Below are 15,728 nucleotides of genomic sequence, written 5' to 3' on the forward strand. Positions count from 1 at the left end.
AAATTCCCAAGGATGATTTTCTGGGCAGAGAAAATAGCAAATAAAAAGGCCATTAGGGCAAAAATTGCTTACATGGTGTGGTTAATGTGGCTAGAGTGGCAATTTATTCTAAAAGTCAGTTGAAGGGTTAAATAGGAGTTTTATAATCAGATATATTTTAAAAATATTATTTCAGAGTGTGTGAAGAGTGGGCTATGGGAAAAACATGAATAGACACTAGAAAACTTCAGGAGGCTGTCATAGGAGTTCAGGTGAGAGACTGTGATAGCTTGGACTAGTGTGGTACCAGTAGAGCAAGAAGCAATGGAGGTCTTAGAAAGACTGTGGATGCAGGTAAATAGAATGTATTTTAGAGGTAAGGTTCACATCTGCTTTCAGTTTAGGGTGAATTTTCTCTCAGTTGTGCTTCTCAGCCTGGTCCTTCAAAATGTTTCAGACTTTTTAAAATAACTTCCCTGAGATACTTTTAACAAGCTAGTTGATATGGGATAGTGTATCAGTCAGCTAAGACTGCCATAATAAAACACTACAGACTGAGTAGCTTAAACAGTAGAAACTTATTTTCTCACAAGTCTGGAGGAGGGAATTCCAAGATCAAGGAGTCAATAGCCCTCCTTGGCTTGTAGATGACAGCCTTCTCACCAGGTCCTCTTGCGGTCTTTACTCTGTGCTCATACTACTGATCTTCCTTCTTCTTAAGATGAAGCCAGTCCTATTGAGTTAGAATCCCACCCTTCTGACCTTATAAACCTTAGTTTCCGTTTTGAAGATCCTATCTCTTAATTAAGTCACATTGGGGGTTAAGACTTCAACATTGAATTTGCGGGACATGCAATTCAGTTTAAAAGAGGAAAATCATCACTTAACCCTCTTTAAACCTTTTTTTAAGTAAGGGGGGCCCTTAACACGGGGAAAATTATCTCTTAAATCTTTCATTTAAGCAATGTATAAGTAAATATCAAACAGAGAAGTTGTTTTCTTTGAACACGGATAATCTCACTTGTTTACAATTACAACTGTAAATCAAAGTTCTAATATTTTATTTTTCCTACCCTAATAGGTCATCTAGGGTACAACTTGGACTTGGTGATCACCTTTGGAGTGATCACTACAGGCTATTAGCATAATGATTTTACACTGTCAAGAATTACACTACTAATTTCAACCAACTCTCACATTCATGATTATGACTAGTATAGAGGAGAAAAAATAATTTTCTATTTACTCTTGTAGGTTCTTGGCTGAGAGCCCCCTGTAATAAAAGGGAAATTAACAGGAGAAAAAATAATTTTTATGTGTGTACAAAAGCCCCCTAAAGATAGGAGCCTTGAAAGACAGCCAGATGATTGAGGTTTATATATTATCCTTAGCTAAGGAAAGAGGCAAGCGTCTTGGGCTTCAAAAGGTAGAAGGCGATTCATGGGGAGGTGAAAAGAGGAAATATTTGGTAAACAAATGTTGCCTTGCCATGGACAGAAGTGTTTCTCAGATAAAAAAGTTATCTCTGGTATTAGCTCTCTCCATGGTACAGGCCTCCTTTCGAAACATAAATGTCATTTACAAAAGGCTAACTTATACTATCTTCAGAGCTTCTCCTGTGTCTTCTTTTTCCCAAAATAATCAGCTCAAAAAACCCTTAGGACAGAGGTGGGTATTTTGAGGTTGCACCTCATGCCACCCTTCATTACCCACAAGAGAAGTAGTATAAAATCATAGAAAAGCAATGCAAATCCATCCGCCATCTTAAAAAAGTAATTCCACACACAGTCCTGCTAATATTGAGTAGGAATATTTTTATCAATTGTTTATGTAATTGAATCAATATAGTCATATATATGTTTCAGATTTTGTGTTGACTCATCTGTTTATTCAACAAGCTACCAATTATTGTCTTTAATATTCAAGTCATTTCGCTAATACTTCATATATTATGTGGGTGTGGAAGAAGTTTTCTCATTTTATACATGAGGAGACAAATATTGAGGAGACAAATATTGAAGGTCCAAATAAGTTTCTCAGGTTCACCCATAGAGTAAGTGTCATAGCCAGGCGTCAAAGCAGGTATGTATGACTCCAAATTACCTTCTCTCACCTATTATGATGACTCTCAGCCAGCTTTAAAAACTGTCCATGTGACCGGCATTGGCATATGTATGGAAGACAAGAGTTAATAAGACATAATTCTTGCCCTGAAGAGTCTTACGTTTTAAATAAGGAGGCATAAATGTAAATTAACAAAGTGTTAGGGGATTATGAATGTTACAATAGAATCACACACAAACCACAGAACACAAAGGGTCAGGTGAACCACTCTATCTTTTGAGGGCAATCAAAGGTTCCAAACAGAGGTATCATTTGAGCTGAGTCCAAAAATCTGTATATGTGCCCATTATGCAGATAATGGGAGTAGAAGTGAGTGTAGCAGTGGAGGTAAGGAAGCAAACTGAGGGCAAACACAAAAATGCATAGAGATGTTTGAGAATCATCATTTTGGAAAATCATGCAAACTGTCAACAATATATTAGCCTATTACCTGGGATAACGGAAAATGGAAGGAGGACACAGATGGAACACAGTTCAGGCACAAGTAAACACAACTGTGATACACGATGAATATTTAATACAAATGTATTCCACCAAAATGTTCAAATTGTCTGCTCTATTTGAACCACATAGTTTGCTCTTTCCTCCCCCTACTCCTGCTCTTTCTCCACTCCCTTTTTCTAAGGAAAACTGTCTTAGATAACATCAGTTTTCATTGAATAAATTCTGCTTTTTATTTTCTAAACACCCCAGCAAGCAGTTATTTGGAGCTGCTTTGTCTTTGTCAGCTAATTCCTCCTTCTCACTGTAACTCTTTCCATCATTGCACGGATACTAGTTCACTGGCAACACAGTCAAGCCATCAACTTGGAAATTAAATTACCTACCATTCTCAAGTTTTTCTCCCTATAACCTCAGACTGCCCCCTCAGCTCTCAATGAGGCAGTGCTCTCACTGTAACCATGAATCGAGAGTTTAGGGCCATATCTGTCAGTTCAGGGTCACAAAGGCTTCAACACAGAATGCTGGGCTTTGTTCTGCAGGGCTCTCCATACCACCTTCACTGTGCTTTTCCAAATTCTATGTTTAAGAAAAACAACAAAAAACAGGTCTCAGCAGAGCAAAGAGACTTATAGTTCCATCAAAGCCATAAGGAACAGATTTTTGCATAGTTCCAGACAAAGTAGAGGGAGCTGCTCCTGCACAGAAAAGCAACTAACAGGCTAAGAGACTTATGCTGTAAGCAAACATAGCTACCTCTAATGGTCCAGGTGGAGGGGCGTTTCTGATTTGCAGTGGATACAATGTAAAAATGTAATAGTTCCTATATAATTGGAAATGATAGACTTGTCCTGATACGTACATATTTCTCTTATTCACAGCAGTTTTAATTATTTTTCTTTACAAATAAGCCGCCTCTTGGTTATTTCCTTGCATGTTTTTGCCATAACATGGTTAATCTATCCCTGGAAAATTGAAAGTTGACTGTGATTCAATATTCCTGGAACATAGAGCACTAGGAGCAGTAACAGATCTGGTGATGGAAAATTCATCAGGCATCAAATCATGGATGGCCTTTGTGCCCTGCTTAGGGGGTTGGCAGGGGAAAGCCACTGGAGAGTTTTAAGCAGCAGATTTGCATTGAATGCTCAGATTTGCATTTTGGAAAGATCACTCCAGTGTTTCTTCAGCAATGAGAGGAGAATGAGAAGCACTGAGGCCTTGATCTAAGCAGTTTCATTGGTAATGGAGAAGAAATAAAACATTCTGGATGTAATAAGGGTGAAAAATCAAGTAGGCTTGCTCAGACTGGCTGGCACTTAGGAGAGACCATGGAGGTGGTGAGGAACAAAAAGATGACTGTCTGGTTTTACCTCTGATGACTAAATGGAGGTCATTCAGTTTGAGAAGTTGTTTTAGTTGTTTAAGGCTGCTATAACAAAAATTAGTACAGGCTGGGTAGTTTATCAACATTTATTTCTCACCCTAATGGAGTTTGAGAAGTCCAAGATCAATGTGCTGGCAGATTCTATGTGTGGTGAGAGCATGCCTCCTGGTTCAGAAAGCCATCTTCTCCCTATCCTAAGATGGAAGGGGTGAGAGAGCTCTTTGGGGTGTCTTTTGTAAGGGTCCTAATTCCATCTATGAGCTCGATCTTTACTATCTGATCACCTCCCTGGGCACCTCACACTGGGGTTCAGGATTTCAACATATGAATCTGAGGGAAGGATATTAACATTGAGTCCATAACGGAAATTTACCAGGAAAGGAACATACATGGGAAAAATGAAATGGATTTTATTGTGGTAAAGTTTGCAGTGACTATTTTATATTTAGGTAGAAATATCTATGCAGTTGTATACACAGACTGAAGATAAGAGGATAGTCAGGCATAAGGTAGAGATTTAGGTATATGGTGAAGACATCATAGAGATCATGTGGTGAGAGCCCACTTTCTCGCTTGCAAATGGCATATTCTCCCATGATAGCAGAAATAGGGCTAGCTCTATTTTTATAAGGTCATTCCTCTCATCATGGAGGCTCCTAATTACCTCCCAAAGACCCTATTCCCTCATACCATCCCACTGGGAATTAGGGTTTCAATATATACATGTGGGAAGAATGCAAACATTCAGTCTGTAGCAGTTGAGAATGAAAATCAGGATTGGAAATAATTTTGTATCAGACCTATCAAGGCATGCTTAATTGTCTTCTCAATGTTGATGTTGCAGTTGAGAAGGCCAATGCTATTCCGCTATTGTGTCCTTTGATTTATTAACTAAATTTTCTCTCTAGAATTTTTTTTCCCCTCTTCAGTTTTGGAAAATAATGTTAAATTGTTTTTTAATCACTTTTTCCCTTCTGTTTTTCAGCGATCTATTTCTGAACTCATTTCATTTAGATGGTGAACTTTCATTTTCTGTTTCTTTTTTTTCCTTCTTATTTTCTTAAGGATTTTTTTCAGCTTCAAACTTTACATCAAATTTTTTATTTCAGCTAGAATAGTTGTAGTTTCTAGGGGTTCAACTTTTGCTTTCTCTGTTCCTTTTTTTTTAATTCCCTCCTATTCTTGCTTTAAGAATGTAGTTCCTATTATAACTTTGAGTATATTAATTTGTATTTTGTTCTGGTATATATATATATGTGTATATATATATATATATGGGTGTATATATATATATATGTGTGTATATATATATATATATATATAATTTTTTTTTCTTTTGCTTCTGTTTCCTCTGAGTATTTTTCCTGTGTATTTACTTAATTTGGTTCTTGGTCATGGTGTAGTCTTTCTTCAGTTACGTGATGTATCTTGACTTCACCTTTCTAATGATGACTGGAAATTCAGCATTCAAGAAGCAGGGTTTAGGTAATAGTAAGCATCATTAAGAATAGCTATATCAGGATGCTTTGGGGAGGAGAATATTCCTCGGTAATCAGCTTCTTCAGAGCATTGGTGAGACAGTTTCCCCCAAAGAGGAAAGAAACCCTTTCATCATTAATGTGGGAGATGTTAGCCTGAATGCCAGCTTCCTCAAAGCATGGGGAAGGGGAGAGAGAGGTCTTGTGGCTTAGCACTTAGGTCTGTTGTTTCTTATGGCCACTGCACCTTAGAATAGCCAGGAACATTTGGAAAACCCATAGGCCAAAACAATTCAATAACAATCTCTGGGAATGGCTCTCAGGTGTTATTTTAAAGGTCCTCCAGATGATTCTAATGTTTACCTAAGGTGGAGACCCATTAGACCAACAAGCATCAGCATCACCTGGGAACTTGGAAATGCAAATTCTCAGGTGCCCTCTCAGAACTACCAAATCATAGACTCTGGATTAGGACCCAAAGAGTTGTGTCTTAACACAACCTCCAGATGATTCTATGTCATTCTCAAATTTGAGAACCGCTAATATAGATTATCTCTTAATCTGTGTGTTTATTTATAGTATACAGACCCTGAGTTGTGTCTTATTTTCAGTGTCTTCAGTGATCCTCTCCAGAGGGTATATCTCTAACTCTTTGACCAGGTTTAAAGAGGATCACTCTCTTGGTTGTGTACACTTGATTCTAACTCCTGAAATAGACGAAATCCATCATCTTTCTTTCAATGGCATGTAACTCCCTGTTTTTACAGGCCTTTAGGTTCCCACTTTCTGACCTGTTCTGAAGTTCTGCAGTGCAGACTAGTTTACATCTGGCCTCCTCCCTTTGAAGGTCTGGATTTTCATTTTATCTGTAAAGTCAGTCACCAATTATAATCTGCTTGTAACCTACTACAATTTTTATAGCCATGGCCTTTATTTTCCTTTATAAAGCCCTCCTTGTCTTTATAGGTTTATACCTTATTCATTGCTTTCTTATAAATTTTGGGGTTTCAGAAGAGAGTAGAGATAATAGAATTGCCAGATAAAATGCATGATACCAGTTAAACTTGAATTTCATATAAATTAATAATTTTTATATATGCAATTTTTAGGACATGCTTATACAAAAATTATTTGTCATGTATCTGTAATTCAGATGTAACTGGGCATTTAAATTTTAAATGTAAAGGGCTAGTTTTTGAAGAAATGCAATTTTTAAATATGGATCTCAACAGTTCTGGTAAACTTAAATAAAGTACATATTCTGAATATTTATAAAACAGCTATTAATTTTGATAATACATTTAAGAAGGAAAGTATTATTAAAATTTTATAATTATAATTTTAAAATGTAATAACTGACACATATTTCAATTGTTTATTTTGGGACTGAACTTCAATTCAATTTATATTTATCAAGTAATATTTGCATTGCAGGGTATAGTGTTATTAGATCTAGTGGGATACCATTTCATACAGAGCAATGTAGTGGAAAGAGCAATGAAATTCAGTTAACACCAACTGAGAGTTAGCACCATGTGTGACCTTGGAGAAGGTCACCTTCTGACCTTCTGTTTCCTCATCTTTAACAACAGGAGGTGTATTAACACATCACATCTCATTTATGATGATTAAATGAGACAGTCATATTTGCTTATGTTCAGAGCCTAGAAAGGGCCCTGGAACTTAGTGCTGTTCAGTAAATTTATTTCCCTTTTCTCTCTTCTCTATCTCTTGAGTGAAGAGATTATATGGTAGAATCAATTTATATTTGTTATTTATGTTAATTATTCCTTATATTTCATAAATACCTTTATTAGCTCTATTAGTAAATGTATTTTTTTGCTAGGGCTAACATAACAAAGTCTCACAGACTGAGTGGCAAAACAGAAATTGCCTTTCTCACTGTTTTGGAGCTTGAAGTCTGAGATCAAGGTGTCAGCATGCTTGCTATTGACTGAGGCCTCTCTCCAGGACTTGTAGATGGGTGTCTTGTCCTCCCTGGGTCTTCCCTGTGTGTGTATCTGTGTCCTAGTTTTCTCCTTCTCTATCTTTCTCTCTCTTTATTCCAGTATAATTAACCTACAGTGTTATAGTAGTTTCAGGTGTACAATATAGTGATTCAACAATTCTGTACATTACTCAGTCCTTCTAATCTTCTCTTCCTATAAGGACATTAATCATAGTGGATTAGGACCCATCCTAACGAACTCATTTTAATTTAATTAGCCCTTTAAAGTCCCTATCTCTAAAAACAGTTACACTCTGAAGTACTGGAAGTTTGGACTTCAACATATGAATTTTGGGAGACACAATTCAACCCATAATGGTGGAGTAGAGATACTCATAATTACTTGCATTAAGTTAAGGAAGTAGTCTTTGCATTCTGGTAATTTCTGAAGATTCTAGTATATTCAAGTCAATAACAGTGTGAGAAAGAAAAAGTGGAAGAAACAAATGTGATTCTAAGTAATACATAGTCAAAACCAAAGTTCTTTGTGTTAGAGATACTTGAAAAATATATTTAAAAAGAAATGTTTTCAAAAAGATAATATCAACAGGGAATGGGAGAGATGGCTTTATTTAAATGTTTTCTGAGTTATGATTTGTTACGGGAGATATTTTTAGGGATATTTATTTCCCCAGTCATTTCCCATGTATTTAGGAAATTTCTAAATCGTGCTCAGTTCAAAAGAATGCAAAGCACTGTGAAGAACATAAAGAAGTACAAGACAGGATCCTTGTTCTCAAGAGCTTTCATCTCTGGATAGAGACTCAAAATTAATACAAGTGAAAAGAAGGGAAAAGCAGTAATTAAAAATAAAACTATGTGATTCCGTCTGGAGACGCCTCAGCATCAGCGGGAAGGAAGTGTCGATGTGAGATATGCTAGTCTGACATACTTTGCTGCGGGACAGAAGGGTTCTACTTGTGCAGTGAAGGGTGCCTATATTGGAAGCACGTGCTGACAAAGATGGGGAAACCAACGTTTGTAAAAAAGGGAAACATGCCTATTTTCACCATAGCACTAATAGAAGTTTTTAGTTATTTTCTTTCCTAATTTTTGTTAAAATTGTGATAAGAATACTTAGCATGAGATTCACCCTCCTCACAGATTTTTAAGTGCACAATACAGTGTTGTTAACTACTGGCACAATGTTGTACAGCAGATCTCTAGAACATACCCCCTTTTTTGTAACTGAAACTTTATACCTGTGGAAGAGCAACTTCCCCTCCCCCTTCTCTCCCCAACCCCTGGCAACCATCATTCTATTCTCTGTTTCTGAGTTTGACTAGATTAGATACCTCATATAAGTGGAATCTTGAAGTGTGTGTCCGTTTTTGACTGGCTAATTTTACTTAGCATGATGTCCTCAAGGTTCATCCATGTTGTTGTATGTGACAAAATCTCCTTTTTTTTAAGTATTAATTTCCTTAGAGCAGTTTTAGGTTCACAGTAAAACTGAAAAAAAAAATACTGAGATTGACTATATACCTCCTATATTCTTACATTTATAGTCTCTCTCGTTGTCAACATTCTGTACAGGATATTTCCTTCTTTATTAATGTTGAATAATATTCTTTTGTATGTATATACCACATTTTGTTTAATCATTCATCCTTTAATAGACATTTAGGTTGTTTCTATATCTTTGCTATTATGAATTATGCTGCAATTAACATTGGAGTGTTAATATCTCTTTGATATCCTGACTTCAATTCCTTTGAATATATACCCAGATGTATGGGGTTGCTAGGTCATATGATAGTTCTATTTTTAATTTTTTTTTTAGTAACCCCCATACTATTTTCTGTAGTGGCCTTGCCATTTTACATTCCCAGAGCAATGTGCAAGGGTTCCAATTTCTCCATACCCTTGCTCACATTGTTGTCTTTTTTATTTTTTCTTTAATCATAGCCCTCCTAACAAATGTGAGGTACTATCTCATTCTGGTTTGGATTTGCATTTCTTTGATGAGTGGTGATATTGAGCATATTTTCATATACATGTGGGCCATTTGCATGCCTTCTTTAGAAAAATGTTTATTCAAGTAATCCACCATTTTCAATCAGGTTATTTATTTTTTTGCTGTTGATTTGTAGAAATTTCATTTATTTCTTTCCTGTTTGTTTATGTATTTCTCTCTCCCTCACTAGAACATAGGATCTATAAAAGCAGACATTGTCTTCTCTCATTTTCCCACTACCTATATAGTACTTATAAATAAAATAGATGCCTGATATTAGTTAAAAAATGAATGAATGAATATTGTGAGGTGACAAGAATGGATTAAACACAAGTACTAGAGAGAAGTTGGAAAGAAATTTTAGGTGGAATCAATTCAGATTATGTCTTGATTTGAAAACTTGGTAAAGAATTTTAAATTTGAGGCAGTATATAATCAGGAAATTAGAAGAATCTTGAGCAAGGATGAGGGATGATGAAAGGTATGTTTTCAGAGGGTCGCAACAACCTAGAATACTTTTTCTAGGCTATCTGTGGTCCTTTTCGTGCTGGTCACTACTTAGATTCATATTATTCAAGTCCTCATGGTCCTTCCTGGGCATGAGGTTCTTTGGTCATGGTCCTCAAGGACATGGTTCTTTCTGTTCTGCCTCTCCTCCCATTTATATGACAGCTTTGTACTGTCCCAACAGAATCCAATTGGTTATCCATAGAGACATTTTACAGAGACAGGGCATAGTTTTGTGCTACTCTTAGAAGCCTCTCCTACCCTCAAACTAATCTAGATTAGGTTACATGGCCACCTCTATTGCCCAGGAGGCTACAAAAGAATGTGCTTGGCGTTTCGAGTGTTAACTGTGGAAATTATTCTTCTTTAGCAGAATCGACAGAGAGGAGAGCAGCTGTTGGGTAAACAACATGGAGTCTGCCACAGGTTGACTAGCTTATAGTGGTTAGGGATAGAGGTATTTTTCTTTTCTTCTTCTTCTCGTGTCTTTTTTTCTTTTCTTTTTCTTTCCTTTTCTTCTCTCTTCCTTCCTTTCTTTTCTGTTTTCTAGTCAAGTCTGATTTTTGCAATAATGAATAAATCTGTGAAAATATGTGTGTAAATTTCTGTGTAGACATAAGCTTTTAACTACTTTGGATAAATAACACAGAGTAGATTGCTGAATCATAGGGTAGGAATATTTTTGATTTTGTAAGAAACCACCAAATTTTCTTCCAAAATAGCTGTAACATTTTACATTCTCACCAGCAGCGTATGAGGGTTTTTGTTGCATCACATTCTTGTTGGCATTTGGTGTTGTCAGTGTTCTGAACTTTGGCCATTTTAATAGGTGTCTAATGGTATCTAATTGTTATGTTATTTTGCATTTCTCTGATCACATATGAGGTGGAGCATCTGTTCATATGCTTGTCTGCCATCTATATATCTTTTTTGATGAGGTGTCTGTTAAGGTCTTTCGCACTTTTTTTCTTAATTTGGTTGTTTTGTTGAATTTTAAGAATTCTTTGTATGTACTTTTTTGTTTAAAGCTTATTTTTGAGAGAAAGGCAGAGCACAAGCAGGGGAGGGGCAGAGAGAGAGGGAGACACAGAATCCGAAGCAGGCTCCAGGCTCTGAGCTGTCAGCACAACATGGGGCTCGAACCCACAAACCATGAAATCATGACCTGAGCCGAAGTCAGCTGACTGAGCCACCCAGGTGCCCCAAGAATTCTTGGTATATTTTTGATAATGGTCTTTTATCAGATGTATCTTTTGCAAATATTCTCTCCATGTCTGTGGCTTGTCTTCCAAGTACCTTGATATTTTCTTTTGCACAGAAGTTTTACTTTTAACAAGTCCATTTTATCAATTACTGGTTTCATGGATTATGTCTTTGATGTTGTAACTAAAAAGGCTCAAAGTCATTTAGGTTTTCTCCTATATTATCTTTTGGGAGCTTTATAATTTTGCATTTTACATTTAGGTCAGTGTTCCATTTTGAGTTCATTTTTGTGAAGGGTGTAAGGTCTGTACCTAGATTCATTCTCTTTCATGTAGATGCCCCGTTGTCCCAGCTGGAACACTGTTTAAGAGACTGTTTGCTCCATTGTATTGCCTTTGCTGCTTTGTCAAAAATCAGATGACTGTATTTACTGAGATCCTTTTCTGGGCTCTCTATTTGATATCGTTGATTTGTCTATTGTTTTACCAATACCACACTGTCTTAATTACTGTAGCTTTGTAGTAACTCTCTTCTCCATTTCATTCATTTTTGAGCACTATCTGCCAAATACCTACATCTGAAGAGGCATAGATTGTGGGTCAGTTGTTCTTTCAAGTAAAGATGATATTCTATGAAAAAAGTAGGTCATTTTTATTTAAAAAAAAAAAACAAAAAGGAGATAGATAGAGGGGGGAGGCACAAACCAGGAAACAGACCCTTAACAATAGAGAACAATTTGAGGGTTACTGGAAAGGAGGAGGGTTGGGTTAAATGGGTGACAGGTTAAGGAGGGCTTTTGTGATGATGAACACTGGGTTGTAGTAAGTGATGAGTCACTAAATTCTGCATCTGAAACTCACATTACCCTGTATGTTAACTAACTGGAATTTAAATAAAAACTTGAAGAAAAAAAAGCAGCTAATTTTCCTGGAGGTTAAACTCCATAAGTACATTTCTTCCAGACAATCATGATTTAGCATGCAACAGAAGTGCTTTATGCACACTTCCCAATTTGCCCCACAGATTATTAAAAAGACATGTACCAAAAGATCAAGATTTAATAAAATTAGTGCTTTTTACTGATCAATTCAGAACACTCTTAAGTAAAACAGGCTGATTTATTCATTTATTTATTTTTTCTGTAAGTGCATAGCACTAGACAACCAATGATTTCTAGTCAGATTAGTGATACTGACTATTGGACTTTTTAGACTAATAGTCTACTTGTCTTTCTTCTTCTATCATATTATCTGCCTTTTTCTTTGTATTATGGAAGATTTTCTCAAACACATTTCGTCATCACTCTATTTTAAAACATATTTTATTTAGACAAGATTTTTTAATGTTCTAAGAGGTTTCTTTAATTGGCTTTTCTCATTGAACTGGAGATTCTGGGTTCCCCTTGATATGTAACAAAGGAGAACTGGGTGTCTATCATGGATTTCCTCTTTTTTTGTGAAAATAAAACTCTTTTTACTTTGTTTCTTTCTGGAGAGGGGGCATCTCACTGGGAGCTCTGCATGCCATTGGACACTGACTTGCAGATTTTGCTTTAGGTAGGAGCTAAGGGTCAGGTTTTGCCTTCCTCAAATGCCAGAATGAAGGGAATGTTATTGCGAGACACCAGACCTAATATTTCAAGCCTGTTTGCTGAATATTTTAATTTTTTTAAATGTCTATTTTTGAGAGATTGAAAGATAGAGTACAAGCACGGGAAGGGCAGAGAGAGAGGGAGACACAGAATCCTAAGCAGGCTTCAATCTCTGAGCTGTCAGCACAGAGCCCACCAGAGGCTTAAACTCAGGAACCGCGAGATCATGACTTGAGCCAAAAGTCTGACACTTAACCGACTGAGCCACCCAGGTCCCCCTGTTTGATGAGTATTTTAAAAAAGAGCTATGGTCATATTTTTATTTGAGAATTTCTATTAGTGGCTATCACCCTCTGTAAACTCAGGGCAAGGGGTTACAGACATGGTGGTGGTAGAGGATATTACATATAAAAATATCTTCACTTAATTATTCTATTTTTAACCTTTATTAGCACTCCCACTGTACTATTTGGAGGCTGAAATCAAGGTCATCTAGAGTTCTGTGGAGAGCGATGGCTTCCACTTCTCTATTGTAAAAATCACATTTTATGTTATCTTATTTTCATTTTTAATTAGAGTATGAAATAAAATTGAGAGTGGGGGAAAATTAACACTCCAGGTTGCAACTTAACCTATTTCTCCATCTTTTATACCATCTATACCATTATAAAATACCGTCTTTTATACATTGTTTATAGGTCCTTAATTCTCTATGAGTGTATACATGGATTTTTCTGCTTTGTGTTTCTAAATTCCTATCACAGTGGCACATTGAAAAAACTGAAAGGGAACATACATGGGTCTAGTCTACTGTACCGTTCTATACACCTTTTAATAAGGTCTCTACAGGGGCCCCTGGGTGGCTCAGTCAGTTAAGCGTCTGACTCTGGCTCAGGTCATGATCTCGCGTTTTGTGAGCACCATCCCCGTGTGGGTCTCTGTGCTGACAGTTCAGAGCCTGGAGCCTACTTCGGATTCTGTGTCTCTCTCTCTCTGCCCCTCCACTGCTTGAACTCTGTCTCTGTCTCTCTTTTAAATATAAATAAAAATTTAAAAATAATAATAAATAAAGTCTCTACAGTAAAATTTTCTATTCACAGTGAACTTTTACCTTGTTATGTCAATTCACAAGTGTAAAACAAGCCCAAAAGTGAATGGGCTACTCAATGTCATCAGCATAATCTAAGCTCCATATGCATATGTCAAGAGAGAGAAGACTATAAATTCCATCCATCTATAGAAGGGGACACTAGAGATGAAATTAGCACCAGCAGCTCTGAAATCAGTGCTTGTTATATAATCTGGGGCCTCTATTTATTGTATGACCCGGGGAAAGCTACTTAATGTCACTTTGCCTCAGCATTCTACTGTAAAATGGTTTAATAATAGTAGTACTTAGGGATGCCTGGGTGGCTCAGTTGGTTGAGTGAACGACTCTTGATTTTGGCTCAGGTCATGATCCAAGGGTCATGGGATTGAGCCCTGCATCACGCTCTGTGCTGAACGTGGAGCCTGCTTAAGATTCTCTCTCTCCCTCCCTCTGCCCCACTATCCCACTTGCACTTTCTCTGTCTAAAATAAAATAAAAATAATAAAGAAATAATGGTAATACTTGCCTTCTAGAATTGTTTTGAAGATTAAATGTATTAATCTACCTTCAGTGTTTACAAATGTGCATTGTACAAAATCAAATTCAGTAAGGGGTGATTATTGTTGATATCTGTATTAGTATCCTTCTTAAATATCTGAAACTAGGCCTTGGTTTAGTCAAAATATCATAGCATTTGAATGAGAATAAATGAACTGTGAAGGTAAAGAGTTTTTTTGTTTTGTTTTTTGGGTTTTTTTTTTTCACAAAATTAATTAACCTTTGACTTCTAGGTAAAAATTAATGCGGTCCCAATTGTTATTAGTTAGGCTTTTGTTGAAAAGTTTAAATTGTTTAAAACCTTTATAATTTTGAACTTTATTTTGATTACTGCCTTTCCTTAATTTTTTAAAAATAAATGTTTATTCCTTTTTGAGAGAGCGTGTGGGCAGGGGAGGGGCAGTGAGAGAGGGGGACAGAGGATCCAAATCAGGCTCTGCACTGGTAGCAGAGATCCTGATGTGGGGCTCAAACTCATGAACTGTGAGATCATGACCTGAGACAAAGACCAATGCTCAACTAACTGAGCCACCCAGGTACCCCTCTTTAAAATTTTTAATATAGTCGGCATGGAGTTGTAGAAAGAACACAAGTTTTAGAGATAGGAAGACAAAGTATAAAAATTTGATTGGGGTGCCTTGGTAGCTCAGTTGGTTTAAGTATCTGACTCTTGGTTTTGGCTCAGGTCATGATCTCACAGTTCGTGAGATCGAGCCCTGCATTGGACTCTGCACTGACAGTGTGGAGCCTGCTTGGGATCCTCTGTCTCCCTGTCTCTCTGCCCCTCCCCTCCTCGTCCTGTCTCTTTCTCAAAATAAATAAGCTGAAAAACAATTTTTTTTAATTTGATTAATCTCTATGAATCTTAGAGTCTTCATCTATAAAATGAGACTGGTAATAGTTTCTTTATAGTTTCTCTATGATAATTTGAAATAAAATAATAATAAATCTATCATCTTCACCAGCATGCTAGCTTCCTTAGGGTTGGGACTATTTTTTTTTTTTTAATCTATGAAACATTACAGAGTGTCTACTACCAAAAAACATTCAATATGTGTCCTCAACACATACACTGAACAGTTTACATTATTAACATTTTGAAGAAAGGGTCATAAGTTGTGCAAAAAAATAAAAGAGTTATGAAGAGTTATGAAGAATTCAGTAATGGGGAGTACAAATTATTAAAAGCTTACATACTGTAAACAAAAATAGGACAATATTTTCTTATAATTGCTTGGATATTTGGTTGGATTTTGCCATTTATTTACAGATATTGTACAGCACTAATGTGATCATGTGTACATATGTAAATAATGTAGTCTGTATTCCCTATTAATTTGAAAATGCTTTTATTTATAGTCTATATTTTAACGAAAAAGAAAAGTTAAAGGCAAGAATCTCTAAT

General features: G+C 36.3%; 1 protein-coding gene across 1 annotated transcript in view; it reads left to right on the forward strand.

Annotated features, from left to right (window-relative positions):
• Positions 1 to 15,728, forward strand: part of LRP1B (LDL receptor related protein 1B) — a 1,918,909-nt gene that overhangs the window by 1,360,049 nt on the left and 543,132 nt on the right. The window lies entirely within an intron of this gene.

This window comes from Lynx rufus, unplaced genomic scaffold (genome assembly GCF_022079265.1).
Source record: "Lynx rufus isolate CCGP_SWC_20201006 ecotype Redwood Valley unplaced genomic scaffold, mLynRuf1.p SCAF_2, whole genome shotgun sequence".
NCBI lineage: Eukaryota > Metazoa > Chordata > Mammalia > Carnivora > Felidae > Lynx > Lynx rufus.